This window comes from Lepidochelys kempii, chromosome 8, assembly GCF_965140285.1.
Source record: "Lepidochelys kempii isolate rLepKem1 chromosome 8, rLepKem1.hap1, whole genome shotgun sequence".
Classification (NCBI taxonomy): Eukaryota; Metazoa; Chordata; order Testudines; family Cheloniidae; genus Lepidochelys; species Lepidochelys kempii.
Genome location: NC_136387.1, coordinates 16,426,595 through 16,442,363, shown reverse-complemented (window position 1 = coordinate 16,442,363; position 15,769 = coordinate 16,426,595). Strand labels below are relative to the sequence as shown.

Sequence of the window (15,769 nt, the reverse complement as noted above, 5' to 3'; positions counted from 1 at the left end):
ATATCTCAGTTTGCCATCTCCATATCAGAAGCATATTTCCATAATGAAGATGGGGTGTAATGTCACATTCTGCATCTAAAGAAGAATCCAATCCAACTTCCACTGAGTCCAGTGAGACCTGGATTCAGCCCAAAGTGTGTCAATCCCTATGTGAGATAGGCAAAGTGACACATCTTCTGAAATGACTCAAAGAATTTCTTTAGAAGGGACTGTATTTCCCTCTTATAATGAGCCCGCTCTTACATTAGAGGGATGGAATTCCCCTAGTCTAAATTTCCCACTCAGCATGGTGTATTAATTTAAATACAGATACATTCTATACTTTAGCCCAGGCAAAATTTAAAACTACCAGTTCTGATGATTTCTCCTACCACAGATCACCAGCAGAACAGGGGTCATGGTGGTTCGTATACCACAGCAAACATATCACCCACACACTCATTTTGGGGAAAGAACGTTCATCAGCTTGTGGCATCATGGTCCAGTCAGTAGAACTGACGAAGTGGGAGTTCACCCATGAAAGCTCATGCTCCAGTATGTCTGTTAGTCTATAAGGTGCCGCGGGTCTCTTTGCCGCTTTCATTAGAACGGAAGGCTGGGAGTGAGGAGAGCGTAGTTGTGTTCCCAGGTCTGCCACTGCCTCACTATGTGACGCATTGGACACATCACGTAACCTTTCTGTGTCTCAATTTTCCCATCCATAAAACAAAGATAATCCCCACATTTACGATTTGTGGGAGTATAAAATGTTATACTTGATTATATATGTTTATTCAATGACCTGGGTGCCAAAGAGTAATCAAACCTTTCTGAAAGAGTGTTTATAATCTGCTTGTAGTCTGTGTCAAGTATTCTAAGTGAGCTACATTTGCATAAGAGGAGAGAAATACAAGTAAATCCCTCATGACTATAATCACTATAGAATTTGTGACCTTACCTTAGTCAAACACGTTCTCCTGATTACTTTCCTATTTAGAGCTCTCATTTCTACCTAAACTGCATCAGAGGTGTCAAGTTTGACAAGTTACATTTGCTGCAGGTTTTAAACCTCCAAGATGGGTGGGAAGAGGAAACAGTCTTTTTCCTGAGCGGTTCAAGACTGGACTAGCTCAAGGTGCTTCAGGTCAGAATTAAGGTGTATTGGCAGAGCTCTGTGTGTGAGTTTACACAGCACCTGTCAGCACTGAGATCCTGAGTCTGGCTACCAGCCATTGCTTTCCGTACTCCTTTTTCATGAGCATTAGAACTCATTCACAGACGTTAGCAGAAACAAAAATATTAGTAAAGCAAAAATGGTGTGAAATGAGTGTCTGTGACTGGCCAGCCCTGGAATCTGAAGTCTTCACAGAACATGTACAGCACAGGAAATGACATTCCAAACATTGCCCCACGGACATGACACAGCCCTGACCTGGATGGGCCCCCTGCCCCCTCCCGTAGAGCTGAGAAGGAAGTGTTATTATCTCCATTGGTGAAATGGGGAACTAAAGGCAGAGAGAGTTTAAATGACAAGTCCAAGGTCACATAAGAAGTCTGGCAGAGCTGGAAATTGAGCCCCAATCTCCTGGGTCCAGGCCAAAGCCTCAGACGCAAGATTATCCTTACAAGTTCATCTCTGGATCAGAACTCTGTCACTCAGGACACACTGTCACCGGAAATAAGCCTAAGAACAGATGTCTGATGGGGTCTGTGTGTGTTTAGGTTTGAGAGACAGAGAGAAACTCAGAGCCCTGAGAGACCACTATTAACATGTAGCATTTATACTATACTTTACATCATCTGAAAGCTGTGCAAACGTCGCAGTAACCCTGACTAGCTGTAAGTTTATTTGAAGTTTTCAAACAAGAAGAGTTCATTAAGGAAGCATAAGCAAATTAAATTGAGTACACAGAGGATGAAGAACATTCCTCAGACTAAAACAGTCTGTCTGCAAGCTCTGTGCCACATAGCCATCCTCCTATCAGAATGAGGCGGGGCCTTTGACTGGCTGGTTGTCTAGAGAAGGGACGTCTAGAGACACTTGGCATTATCCAATCATGTCATAAGGCAAAAAGCAAACCCCCAGTCCAGGGAACCCAAACACACTCATATTAGCCTTTCCCTAACTGAGAATATATTTTCCAAAGAACGGACAGAGAAGTCCACTTCTGTGGTCCTTGCACATTACTGCGAAGTGGAATGACTTTGAAGTCAATGGATCTATAAGCCATACTGTATATTGCACCAGGGTCCAGTGATTAATTAATGGGGACATTTTTGTAAGAGTAAATTTTTGAAAGTGCATGTAAGTTATTATGGTTAGAATTCGGGATGAAAGTCTGGGGCTGTTTTTATTTTATACAGACTTGAATATCCATGGTAGACATCTGTCTGCATAGAAGTGCATGTTTTTTTTTTAAACCAGCACAGAACTAGGAGACAGGAATGGGTGCACTGTAATCACACCTCTGCAATCACAGCTCTGCCACTGACTTTCTGTGGGGCATTGGGCAAGACCACTAACCTTGCCTCAGTGTCTCCATCTGTTAAATGGGGAAGATACCTGTTAGATAGAGTACTTCACAATAGTGTTAGTTAATATTGTTGACCTTACTTCCAAAACCAGTGTGTCTATTCTAATGCAGGTGTCACATCTTTCAGTGTAGCAGATGCCAGGGCTGTGCAGGTCAGCTTCCCAGTGGAAGAGAAATCTGGAATCTGGCTATATTTAAAAGTGTAATTTGCTTTATTTATATATATACACCAGTCCTGAAATGAGATGCTCAAACAGCATGCAGGCAATCCCTTCTTTCAGGAATCTCAGCCCAGCAGCAATGCGTAGTTCCCAGGGAACAACTCTGCCTCAAAAACTGACTAATCAGAGACCACAGCAGAGAAAAATTCTCCCGCAGTGCACACAGCAACCTATACCCAGAACCTTGTGTAATCAAGGAACGACCACCACAACCAGTATTTCTTCCAAGACTAAAAACTTGCTCACATGCTAAGATAAACAACTTGTGAAACTCTGTAACAGCATCATCTGGTGATGCCTCAGTTTCTCCATCTATTAAACGAGGAAGATAACTATTAGGTACAGTACCTCATAGTAGTGTTGTGCACCATAGTTAGTTAATATTTATAAAGCCCTTTGAAGATGCAAATAGCTATACGCAGTTAGTGTTAAGTATTATTATTTTATCACTGTGTATCAGCTTTACAGAAGCTTGCAGTCCAATTTGAGAGTCTGGCCTATGTCCTTTTGGTTTAACAAGGTGGCAAAACACACTTTTCTAAGTCTTATCTAATAAAAAAAAGTAATATTTGAAACCCCCTTGCCCTCCTGTTTGCTTTCTCCATCTAGATTAAACAAAACCTCATGCTTCTCTGAGTATAGTGTGTTATCCAAGCTCCCCCTCAATTTGTGCCCTGCCTTTCTTGGCTCCAGACACGACTGTTTTTGTAAAGAGTGGGTGGGATGATTCCAAGTCTGCTCCAGGCCTCCTGAAGAGCCTTCAGCAGAAACAGGACAGAGCTGGGAAGAAGAGCATGAAGAATAGCATGAAGGCTGGAGAACAGAAATGGTGACTGGGGTCATTGCATGGCAAGACCAACACAACAGTCCAGACTGCTCACTGTATATGTGAACGAGGCATCCGCTCAAAGAAATTAGTTTTGGTAACTGCAGAAGAAGTAAAAGGAACGCCTTCTTCATGCAGCAAATCTGTGACTGTCTGCTGGAAGTCACTTAGGCCTGGTCTACACTTGCGGGGGAGATTGATCTAAATTATGCAACTTTACATGAATAATGTAGATGAAGTCGACGTACTTAGATCTACTTACCACGGTGTCTTCACTGCGGTAAGTCGACTGCTGACACTCCCCCGTCGACTCTGCCTGCGCCTCTCACTCCGGTGGAGTACCGGAGTCGACGGGAGAGCGCTCAGTGGTCGATTTATCATGTCTTCACTAGACGTGATAAATCGACCCCTGCTGGATCAATCGCTCCGGAGATAAGTGTAGACTGTGGATGGGTTTAAGATAGGGTGAGTAACTTCAGGTCACTAGCAAGTGTCATTATTGCTTCCTTTCAATTTAAACATCATACAAGATGCTTATCCCAATCTCTATGCTTCTAGACATCCATTATAATTACAATTTAGAGCACTAAAAGCAGAAAATCGGCAGCAAGTTCTCTCTCCTCCTCCATCACACCCTAAAAGATGGAGTCAGCAAGAAACAAGGGAATTACCATGTTAATTTTTCCAGGCGAAGCTCATGGTAATGATATCTCATGCTTCAGTGCATAAGATGATTGTCACAAGGGTCAGGAAGAGATTGGCACAATTGGTCAAGCACATTGTGGAGGTGGAGAGAGGGAGAAACTGGTGAAAGTCTGACAGCTGTCATCTTGGGAATCAGGGACCTACAGGCTAAAAACATGAGGCTTACAGAGTTAAAGAGTCAGGCTCTGTAGCTGGGGACTGTAATAGACTCACATCCTCTATGGATCAGGGACGTATAACATGCCCTTGAGCAGTGAGTTATAAAGGTGGGTACCATGTAGTTTCATCAGAAAAACAGACAGCTCTCTTTAAGAGACATAAACCTTAAAAAAATATTGCTGAGGAAATTAACACAAGAAGAGCCCAAATCAAGGAAAGAAATGATCAGCTCTAAAAAAGGAGGAAGTGGAGTTTGCAGTAGAGAGAGATCTGGTCTGCAGAAATTTGGATCTGACCTTCTCCAAGGACTGGGAGTATTTGGATCCTGAGATTTCATTTAGTACCACCTTTAGTTCGTAGCTTCGGGTATATGCTGCTGCGTGACCTGATCCAGCAAGCATCCAAGACAAAAGAGGCAGGCAGTCGAACAAACACCCAGTAGATTTTAGAGCTTCGGTTCAGCTGTTTACCTGGGCTGTGTAGGGTACGGAGCAAGAGGACACTGTTTTTTAAAAAAAAATTGGCAGTTTATAGCTCTGCCCTGCCTGTATGCCACTGAGCCGGTTAGGTGGCTGTTTTATTTAACTTGCCATTTCCACCCTCTTGGAATAAGGACGCTTGTGATGAGATGGCTGGCCAGTACAGTCAGCAGACATGCCACCAGCTCTTATGCTAAACATGAGTAATTTGAGTTTAATGGCTAATCCTCATGACAAAGATTAGAAAAGAAGCAAAAAAGGTAATTGGCACTAGCTGGAGGTCGAATACGACTGGTACGGGGTACAGTACTAGCTGAACACAGTCTTGTCAGAACTATGAGCCAGCCTCAGTCTCAACACTGGCACCACTCGTTTGACGGCAGCGGAGTGAAACTGGAGGTGAATTTGGCCCCATTGGACTATCTTCCTAAACTTGGTTCCTCCCTCAACCTTCCATCCAAAGATTTGCAATTTGCCTGCAACAGCCTAGTGACTTGGAGCATGAATGACTCTGGAAATTCTTTTGCTTAAAAATAAAGTCTAGTTTGTGCCTGCCTTTCCTTAATTTAGACTTGTTCTTTCCTTCCGAGGCTAGAAATCTGAGAGTCATCCTTGACCTTGGACTCTTTTCTTCCCACATCTCCTTGGTCAGTAAATCTGACTGTCCCACCTCCAGATTAACATTGCCAGAATCCACCCTCATACTGATCTTGCTTTTGCTGAAACCCTTATTCAGGCCTTCAGTGCTTCCTGGCTTGACTATTACAACTCCCTCTTCTAAGTCACTACTCTCTAAACTGCAGGTGCACCAGGATGCTGTGGCGAAAGTGCTTCCTTGCCACGGAAGTGAAACCATCATACTCCTCTGCTAGAAACCATTGCTGCCTTTCTAGATATCTCTGACCCAGCTCAAAACTGACCTCATGGTTTACAAAACTATCCAAGACCTCTCCACATCCTTCCTCTCTGACCTTATACATCAACCTACTCCTTCATGCACTTATTCCTCACTTTGTCTTCTCTGCCCCTCCCTTTGACTTGGTGAGTGTGGGAGTCACTCATCTGCCTGTGCTGATCCATCCATCTGGAAATGTCTCCCTCCAACCAAGTGCTGACTCACTTCATCTCTTAAAATCTTACCATAAATCCTTCCCTTTCTCTTTAGCATACAATTGGTGTGCTCTCGCTCTCTCTGAAGTGTACTGTGTATTAAGGATGCTATATAAAATTTAAAGGTTTTTGGACCAAATTTACATCTGGCCAGCTGTACTACATCATTTGGCATTATTCACACTCCACTGGTTAGCATTTCCAGCAGATTGGGGCTGCCCCGACTCAGCCTCACAAGGTTATAAGCAGGGGGAGGTCTGATTCCCCCTTACTTCCTTGCGTGCACTCCTTAGACCTGGGGGCCAAGTGAGTAGGGACAAGCAGGCGTTGTGAAGCCACTATTCCCTGAGCAGGTGGGCTTGGCTCTGACCCTCATGCATGGGCCATTGCTGTTGAATCATCACAGCTGGCTATCCATCTAAACCAGGGGTGGGCAAACTTTTTGGCCCGAGGGCCACATCTGGGTGGGGAAATTGCATGCAGGGCCATGAGTGTAGGGCTGGGGTAGGGGGTTGGGGTGTGGGAGGGGGTGCACTGTGCAGGAAAGGGCTCAGGGCAAGGGGTTGGGGCAGAGGAGGGGTGCAGGCTGTACAAGGGGGCTCAGGGAAGGGAGTTGGGGTGCAGGGGGGTGCATAGTGAAGGAGGGGGCTCAGGACAGTGGTGCAGGGAGGGGTGTAGGAGGGGGCTCAGGGCAGGGGTTTGGGGTGCAGGAGGGGTTCAGAGTGTGGACTCCAGCCTGGCACCACTTACCTGGAGTGGCTCCAGGGTGGCAGCAGCACGCACCGGGGCCAGGGCAGGTTCACTGCCTGCCTGCCCTGGCCCCGGCCCTTCCCCGCTCCAGGAAGCAGCCAGAACCACATCCTTGGGGAAGGGAGGGCAGAGAGCTCTGCATGCTGCCCTTGCCTGTGGGTACCTCCCCCCGAAGCTCCCATTGGCCACGGTTCCCCATTCCTGGCCAATGGGAGCTTTGGGGGAGGTACCCACAGGTGAGGGCAGCGTGCAGAGCCCTCTGCCCCCCCTTCCCCAGGGGCCGCAGAGACATGGTGCCGGCCACTTCTAGGAGCGGCGCAGCACCCATGGTGCCACGGGGGTGGCCATCCCGCGGGCCAGATCCAAAGCCCCGAGAGGCTGGATCTGGCCCGCAGGCTGTAGGTTGCCCACCCCTGATCTAAACTGAATGGGGTGAGGAGAGGGGTAGTAACTCGCTGTTGGCAAAGGCCACCAGCAGGCTTCTACACCACGGAGCAAGGTGGTAGCAGTATATAAGGGGGGCTTGTCTGAAGCACATTTCCTTCTCCACACTGATGATGGTTGGCACTGCTACACATCATCACTTAAAGGGTGCATCAGCACCACCTAGCCCTTAATCTTGACAAGACATACTCACAAAATCTTAAGAGCCAAACCACAGGCTGTTCCTTCAGGAGTTTTTGTTCTCTGCTGCTTCAGAGGAAGGTTACCCCCCACACCATGGCAATGAGTGAATATAACTGCAATTTCTAGAGATCAGGAAACTATCCACTCCTTTTAAGCCCAGCTACAGCATTCAACTCATTTACACCCTCTGTTCTCCTCAATAGTAGCATGCCCCACAGATCCCTGGCATGCTCTGAGAAGGATTTCCTTGTATCTTTACCAGGCGTATGAGCGACCCCCACGCACGCCTGAGTAGGAAGTGGTCTGAGTTGCTGTGTTATCTAGATTCTAGAATTCAGTGGCTACAATATATTATATACCAGCTGATTCACAATGTTAAGAGGAGACCAGCTAAGTTTCTCAGCTCAGTATGTCCCATTAAAAGTTGTTGAGACCCCAGTCATTAGGTAGGTAGACAAAGAACAGCAGTCTGAGAGGCACCAGTTTGTAAGGCAGTCTTCCAACTAAACTCACCATCACTTGTTTATAATTAGCCTGGGGGCAGGCCTTGAATGATATGCTGGCCCCATTCTGCCATTTGTTTTCTTGGCTCCGAAAACGAAGGCGAGAGTATTTAGTTATTAGTCCATTCTCTTCACCCATAGGTTCATAGCCCACATTCTCCATGGGTACGAAAGGGGAGATCTTCATTCCGACATACACATAACTAATACGCCATTCCAAACAGACCAGTCTGTGTCTCAAGGAAAGATCAAATCCAGCTTTCTGCATACTCCTTATGTCGGATACAATTTACAATCCATAAAGCCCCCTGAAGGTGATGCCCATTTCTGGAGATCAATGCAAACTGGTTTGTTTAGCATTCTGCACATCTGGCACCCCCAAATACTGGCTGGGAAAGCCACCTCTTACCCCACTACCTGAAAAAGCTTGGGGTAGATGCTTTGCTGATAAATACCGGGGCTTTTGGTTCCTTTTTAAAAACATGTAACCGAGTAACTTAAAAACGTGTAACTTGAGTGTCATATGTGGTTGTGTTTAGCACCCTGACGTGTGCCCTTTATATGAGTCCCTCCACTCCAGCCTATCCCTCATCCCTGTATACCAGTACAAATAGGCAAAGACTTTACATTATTTATACATGGGTGATATTCAGCCCTAGGTACAGCATAAGTCTATGCACCACTTCAGTCTCACTTAAACCTTGTTTTTGAGGATTTACGTAGGACGTAAATGGTGTATTGGCCTTATGTGGGCCCTCTGCACAGTGGAGAATTTCATCCATATATAAAACTGGACATTCTGAATGAACTGTCATAAACGAACAGTGGATTACAGTGGACAAGAAGCTGGATAACAGTCAACAGTGTGCCCTTGTTGCCAAGAAGACTAATGGCATATTGGGCTGCATTAGTGGGAGCATTGCCAGCAGATTGAGGGAAGTGATTATTCTCTTCTATTAGGCACTGGTGAGGCCAGTATTGCGTCCAGTTTTGGGGCCCCCATTACAGAAAGGATGTGGACAAATTAGAGAGAGTCCAGTGGAGGGCAACGAAAATTATTAGGGGGCTGGGGCACATGACTTATGAGGAGAGGCTGAGGGAACTGGGCTTATTTAGTCTGCAGAATAGAAAAGTGAGGGGGAATTTGATAGCAGCCTTCAGCTACCTGAAGGGGGGGTTCCAAAGAGGATGGAGCTAGGCTGTCCTCAGTGGTGGCAGACGGCAGAACAAGGAGCAATGGTCTCAAGTTGCAGTGGGGGAGGTCTAGGTTGGGTATTAGGAAACCTTATTTCAATAGGAGAGTGGTGAAGCATTGGAATGCTTTACCTAAGGAGGTGGTGGAATCTCCATCCCTAGAGGTTTTTAAGGCCCAGCTGGGATGATTTAGTTGGGTTTGGTCCTGCTTTGAGCAGGGGCTTGGACTAGATGACCAACCTAATCTTCTATGATTCTATGAACTAGCCTATCAGGAACTGCAGACTGTGTCATTTGTCAGTCAAAAGGTAATTTCCCCTAGATTTACCGCTTGTCTGGCACATTTTATCCACAGAACTCAATAAGCTTTACTAAAGGGAATTAATCATCACTGTCCCCATTTTACAGATGGAGAAATTGAGGCACAGACAGGTTAAGTGACTTGCTCAAGGCCACAGAAAGGAAAAACCAAGTACAGGATCAAACAGGTACCTTATTTATTTGCAAGGAGGTCTTGGATTTGAACTGACTCATTAGTAAAACTGGCTGAATAATGGGAAAAACTATTCACAAATAATAAAACAACTGTGAACTTTCACAAAGGAATTATTCACAAGGAATTATTAGACTAACTCTAGTCATAGGTATGAACAATCTCAGTATGGGTCATATAATATACAGGCTGGAGACAGACAAAACTGGTGTAAGTTAAACTTTTGTGAAGCTCTTGAGCTGTTTTGGGGGACCACAAATCTACCTGTGTTTATGACACTTGTTTTTCCTGTAGTTTAAACCTATGTTTGTCTTTTAAAAGATGATTCCTCCTTCTTCATAGCACCGATCCCTTCTCCCAGATAGATTGTAAGCTCATCAGGACAAAGAACGTGTCCTACCTATGATTGTAATGCACTTATATTTATACACAACTTTAACTATTTTTCATTAGGCTCTTTCCCCTCCCTGATCCTTTTTTCACAATACAGTTAGAGTTTGTGTCAGCTTTCAGAATCATGATACTGGAAAGAATTCAACATTAAGCAAAAGCAGTGTCCCCATCCCTAATACACACCAATGAGTGTCGCTTTGGAGAATTTCTGAATATCCAAGGACACACTTAATTCTAAAATGGAAGCTTATTTTCCTGGAACACACTCTTTACTCAGATGGGTAGCTATAACAGTGAGTATGCATGCGCTCGTTTGCATCGAGCTAGACATCCACAAAAAACTCCGAACCAGTAGAAACGATTGCTGAAAGGATGCAGATACTGGAGAAATATGAATTTAGAAGCTAACGATTCATTCAGTGGCACTTTGCAATTAACTTTGTGAACCCTAGTGATTGAGTGTGGGTGTGTATCATTCTCATTTGCACTTTTTACAAGCAAAGCTCCCACAATTATATATTCACTTTTGATAGCACATTTACTGTATCTTAGTAGTAGAAGAAAAAAGAAAATAGTAGTAGAAGAAAATTCTCTGGCACTGAAGTGGCTTTTCCTTCCTGCCTTCATATGGACCTTAAACATTGTTACAGGATGAAGGGCTGGGTGGATCCTTATCAAAAGTTAGCTATGTACTAGCACTGTTATACCATTAATGCCTTATTTCTCAGGTACAGTTATCCTGCAGTGCCTGCAAATTTAGCTAGGAGCGCCCTCTTCTGGGGTTTTATTCAACTGCTACCATGGTCACACCAATAAAATTGCTGAATATCATCAGGAGTTCTCTCCTATTCTAACTTTAATTTTTCTTATTTCAAACATAATATAGTCTATCAGCCAACCCTCTCTCCTTCTAGGTTATTTTTAAATTTTGTATTACACTTTCAAGCTCTCTGGAGGGATTGCGTATTTACAGATCTTTCCCCAGTGATAGGTAGTGTTATATTTGTTTAGGTTTTTTGTTTGGAGTGTTTAATGTCCGCAACTAATTGGGGAGGGGAGGAGATAAATCCTAATTTTCAGAACACTGGAGATTTCTTTTTCACTGCTGTTTTTCCCTTTCGGCTCCCCACTTTACTGCTGACTGTCAGAAGCAACCGTAAACTGTCAGCTTGAGCAGAAGTGCTAGAAATACTAAGGGTGCCAGTATGTGGTTTGGATCAAGCTCTTCCCTTCCTACCTGGCTCTGTGAATAGATGATGTTAATGCCCTAAAACTGCCACCATTTTCAAGGTAAAAGATGTATTTACCAGGATGTGAAGGCTGTTGCCAAATGCCATTTTGAAATCTCTCACTCAATTGCCAGTGAAAGCTCATAGCAATAAATAAACACTGCTTAGAGCTCCGTGGAGAAAAAGCAAGTCTCCTAACAAACATTAGTTTAGTTTCCCAATAGAACAGTAGGTAATAGCAACACTTTGCACCTACATGCAGCCCTAAATGGCTTGTGAGCTGCCTGTTTAAGAGAACCACCCTCCCCCACCTCTGCTATACAGCTGGATCCCTCTGGCTTTAGTGGGGGGCGACTGGCAGGGCATCTTCCATGAGTGGCCTTGAATTTTAGAACTTGCCCCGGGTGAGTTGGACATGAATGGCCTGAACTGGCTGACCTTCACACCATGTTGCAAAACTTCTCTCTTTTGTCCTGCTCTTGGGAAGTGGGGTGGGGATTAGGGACTGATCTTCCATTGTCCTAGTTATTTTCATCATGACTGTATTGTGAGGTGAAGCCACTGGATTTAGTTAAATAATGTGGCTTGATGTTTATATTTTTGTGTGAATGTGTGGTTCTAATATTATGCTTAGGTAAATGAGAGCCTATGAGAGCCTATGAGAAGTGTTTTTTAAATGGGAAATCAATTGAAATAAATATAAGGCCATTACCTGAAGAACACAACCTATGTTATAAACATTTAACGAAGTCTCAAAACCCTGTAGAGCCAGGCATTCTTATACCCCTTTCTATAACACAGTCTAAGGCACAGCGTTGTTAATTCATATCACATGCCTAAGGTCACACAGCAAGGGCTACAATTGTGACATGCAGTTCTTTGCTGTGTCACTAGGCCACATTGCCACCCAGGGCTCTTTCTCACGTACAAGGTTATAAGCAACAGCACTGTCTAAAAGGTATGTCTACACTACGAAATTAGGTCGAATTTATAGAAGTTGGTTTTGTAGAAAGCGTTTTTATACAGTTGATTGTGTGTGTCCCCACACAAATCCTCTAAGTGCATGTAGTCGGCAGAGTGTGTCCACAGTACTGAGGCAACTGTTGACTTCCAGAGCATTGCACTGTGGGTAGCTATCCCACAGTTCCTGCAGTCTCCGCCGCCCATTTGAATTCTGGGTAGAAATCCCAATGCCTGCTGGGGCTAAAACATTGTCGCGGGTGGTTCTGGGTACATATCGTCAGGCCCCCCTTCCCTCCCTCCTTCCGTGAAAGCAAGGGCAGACAATCGTTTTGCGCCTTTTTTCTCAAGTTACCTGTACAGTTGCCATACCACGGCAAGCTTGGAGCCCGCTCAGCTAACCGTCACCATACGTCTCCTGCGTGCTGGCAAAAACGGTACTGCATTGCTACACAGCAGCAGTTTATTGCTTTTGGCAGCAGACAGTGCAGTATGACTGGTAGCTGTCATCGACGTAGTCCTGGGTGCTCTTTTTAATCACCCTCGATGAGGTCAGGGGCACCTGGGCAAACATGGGAGTGACTCAGCCAGGTCATTTCCCTTTTAAGTTTCGTCTCATGGCGATTGAGTCCTACCAGCAGTGCACTGTCTTTTAATCAGCAGCCAGCAGAAGACGATGGCCAGCAGTCATACTGCACCATCTTCTGCCAAGCACCCAGGAGATGATGATGGCTAGCAGTCATACTGCACAGTCTGCTGCCAGCAAGATGTATAAAAATAGATGAAGTGGATCAAAACAAGAAATAGACCAGATTTATTTTGTATTCATTTTCTTCTCCCTTCCTCCGTGAAATCAACGGCCTGCTAAACCCAGTTTTGAGTTCTATCCTTGAGGTTTTGAGTTCTATCCTTGAGGTTTTGAGTTCTATCCTTGAGGGGGCCATTCTGTTTCTCACAAAGCCACCCCCTTTATTGATTTTAATTCCCTGTAAGCCATGTCGTCAGTTGCCCCTCCCTCCGTCAGAGCAACGGCAGACAATCGTTCTGCACCTTTTTTCTGTGCAAACACCACACCACAGCAAGCATGGAGCCCACTCAGATCATTTTGGCAATTAGGAGCACATTAAACACTACACGCATTATCCAGCAGTATATGCAGCACCAGAACCTGGCAAAGCGATACCGGGTGAGTAAGCGACGTCAGCGCGGTGACGAAAGTGATGAGGACATGGACACAGACTTCTCTCAAAGCACGGGCCCTGGCAATGTGGGCATCATGGTGCTAATGGGGCAGGTTCATGCAGTGGAACACTGATTCTGGGCTCAGGAAACAAGCACAGACTGGTGGGACTGCATAGTGTTGCAGGTCTGGGACGATTCCCAGTGGCTGCGAAACTTTTGCATGCGTAAGGGCACTTTCATGGAACTTTGTGACTTGCTTTCCCCTGCCCCAAGGTGCAAGAAAACCAAGATGAGAGCAGCCCTCACAGTTGAGAAGTGAGTGGCAATAGCCCTGTGGAAGCTTGCAACACCAGACAGCTACCAGTCAGTCGGGAATCAATTTGGAGTGGGAAAATCTACTCTGGTGGCTGCTGTGATGCAAGTAGCCAACACAATCAAAGATCTGCTGATATCAAGGGTAGTGACCCTGGGAAATGTGCAGGTCATAGTGGATGGCTTTTCTGCAATGGGATTCCCTAACTGTGGTGGGGCCATAGACGGAACCCATATCCCTATCTTGGCACCAGAACACCAAGCCGGCGAGTACATAAACCGCAAGGGGTACTTTTCAATAGTGCTGCAAGCACTGGTGGATCACAAGGGACGTTTCACCATCATCAGCGTGGGATGGCCGGGAAAGGTACATGACGCTCGCATCTTCAGGAACTCTGGTCTGTTTCAAAAGCTGCAGGAAGGGACTTTATTCCCAGACCAGAAAATAACTGTTGGTGATGTTGAAGTGCCTATAGTTAAACTTGGGGACCCAGCCTACCCCTTAATGCCATGGCTCATGAAGCCGTACACAGGCAGCCTGGACAGTAGTCAGGAACTGTTCAAGTACAGGCTGAGCAAGTGCAGAATGGTGGTAGAATGTGCACTTGGACATTTAAAAGTGCGCTGGCGCAGTTTACTGACTCGGTTAGACCTCAGCGAAACCAATATTCCCACTGTTATTACTGCTTGCTGTGCGCTCCACAATATCTGTGAGAGTAAGGGGGAGATGTTTATGGTGGGGAGGGAAGTTGAGGTAAATCGTCTGGCTGCTGGTTACGCACAGCCAGACACCAGGGCGGTTAGAAGAGCACAGGAGGGCACGGTGCGAATCAGAGAAGCTTTGAAAACCAGTTTCATGACTGGCCTGGCTGCGGTGTGAAAGTTCTGTTTGTTTCTCCTTGATGAAACCCCCCACCCCTTGGTTCACTCTACTTCCCTGTAAGCTAACTATCCTCCCCTCCTCCCTTTGATCACCGCTTGCAGAGGCAACAAAGTCATTGTTGCTTCACATTCATGCATTCTTTATTAATTCATCACACAAATAGGGGGATAACTATCAAGGTAGCCCAGGAGGGGTGGTGGAGGAGGGAAGCACAAGGCCACACAGCACTTTAAAAGTTTAAAACTTTAAAACTTATTGAATGCCAGCCTTCTGTTGCTTGGGCAATCCTCTGGGGTGGAGTGGCTATGTGGCCGGAGGCCCCCCCACCGCGTTCTTGGGTGTCTAGGTGAGGAGGCTTTGGAACTTGGGGAGGAGGGCAGTTGGTTACACAGTGGCTGTAGCGGCGGTCTGTGCTCCTGTTGCCTTTCCTGCAGCTCAACCATATGCTGGAGCATATTAGTTTGATCCTCCAGCAGCCTCAGCATTGAATCCTGCCTCCTCTCATCATGCTGCTGCCACCTTTCAGCTTCAGCCCTCTCTTCAGCCTGCCACTTACTCTCTTCAGCCCGCCACCTCTCCTCCCGGTCATTTTGTGCTTTCCTGCACTCTGACATTGTCTGCCTCCACGCATTTGTCTGTGCTCTGTGAGTTTTCTGGTAGGCTTGCCTCAGCTCCTTAAGTTTCACGCGGCACTGCTTTTGGTCCCTGTTATGGCCTCTGTCCTTCATGCCCTGGGAGATTTTGACAAATGTTCTGGGATTTCGAAAACTGGAACATAGTTCTGATAGCACGGATTCCTCTCCCCATACAGCGATCAGATCCTGTACCTCCCGTTTGGTCCATGCTGGAGCTCTTTTGCGATTCTGGGACTCCATCATGGTCAGCTCTGCTGATGAGCTCTGCATGGTCAACTCTGCTGATGAGCTCTGCATAGTCACCTGCAGCTTGCCACGCTGGCCAAACAGGAAATTGAAATTCAAAAGTTCACGGACCTTTTCCTATCTACCTGGCCAGTGCATCTGAGTTGAGAGTGCTGTCGAGAGAGGTCACAATGGAGCACTCTGGGATAGCTCCCAGAGGCCAATACCGTCTAATTGTGTCCACAGTACCCCAAATTTACCCCGGCAAGGCCGATTTCAGTGCTAATCCCCTTGTCGGGGGTGGAGTAAGGAAATTGATTTTAAGAACCCTTTCAGTCGAAAAAAGGGCTTTGGTGTGTGGACGGGTGCA

The 15,769-nt window shown here is 45.8% G+C and overlaps 1 protein-coding gene across 5 annotated transcripts in view; it reads left to right on the top strand.

The window, feature by feature from the left end:
* The window catches only part of FGF1 (fibroblast growth factor 1), a 68,528-nt gene that overhangs the window by 13,742 nt on the left and 39,017 nt on the right, over window positions 1–15,769 (top strand). For 3 of the 5 annotated variants that reach the window (XM_073355700.1, XM_073355702.1, XM_073355701.1), the window contains exon 3: window positions 9,496–9,575. The exons of the other annotated variants lie outside the window; for them this stretch is intronic. The gene's annotated coding sequence lies outside the window, so the exon portion shown is untranslated. The remainder of the gene's footprint in view (window positions 1–9,495; window positions 9,576–15,769) is intronic. 5 annotated transcript variants of the gene reach the window in all.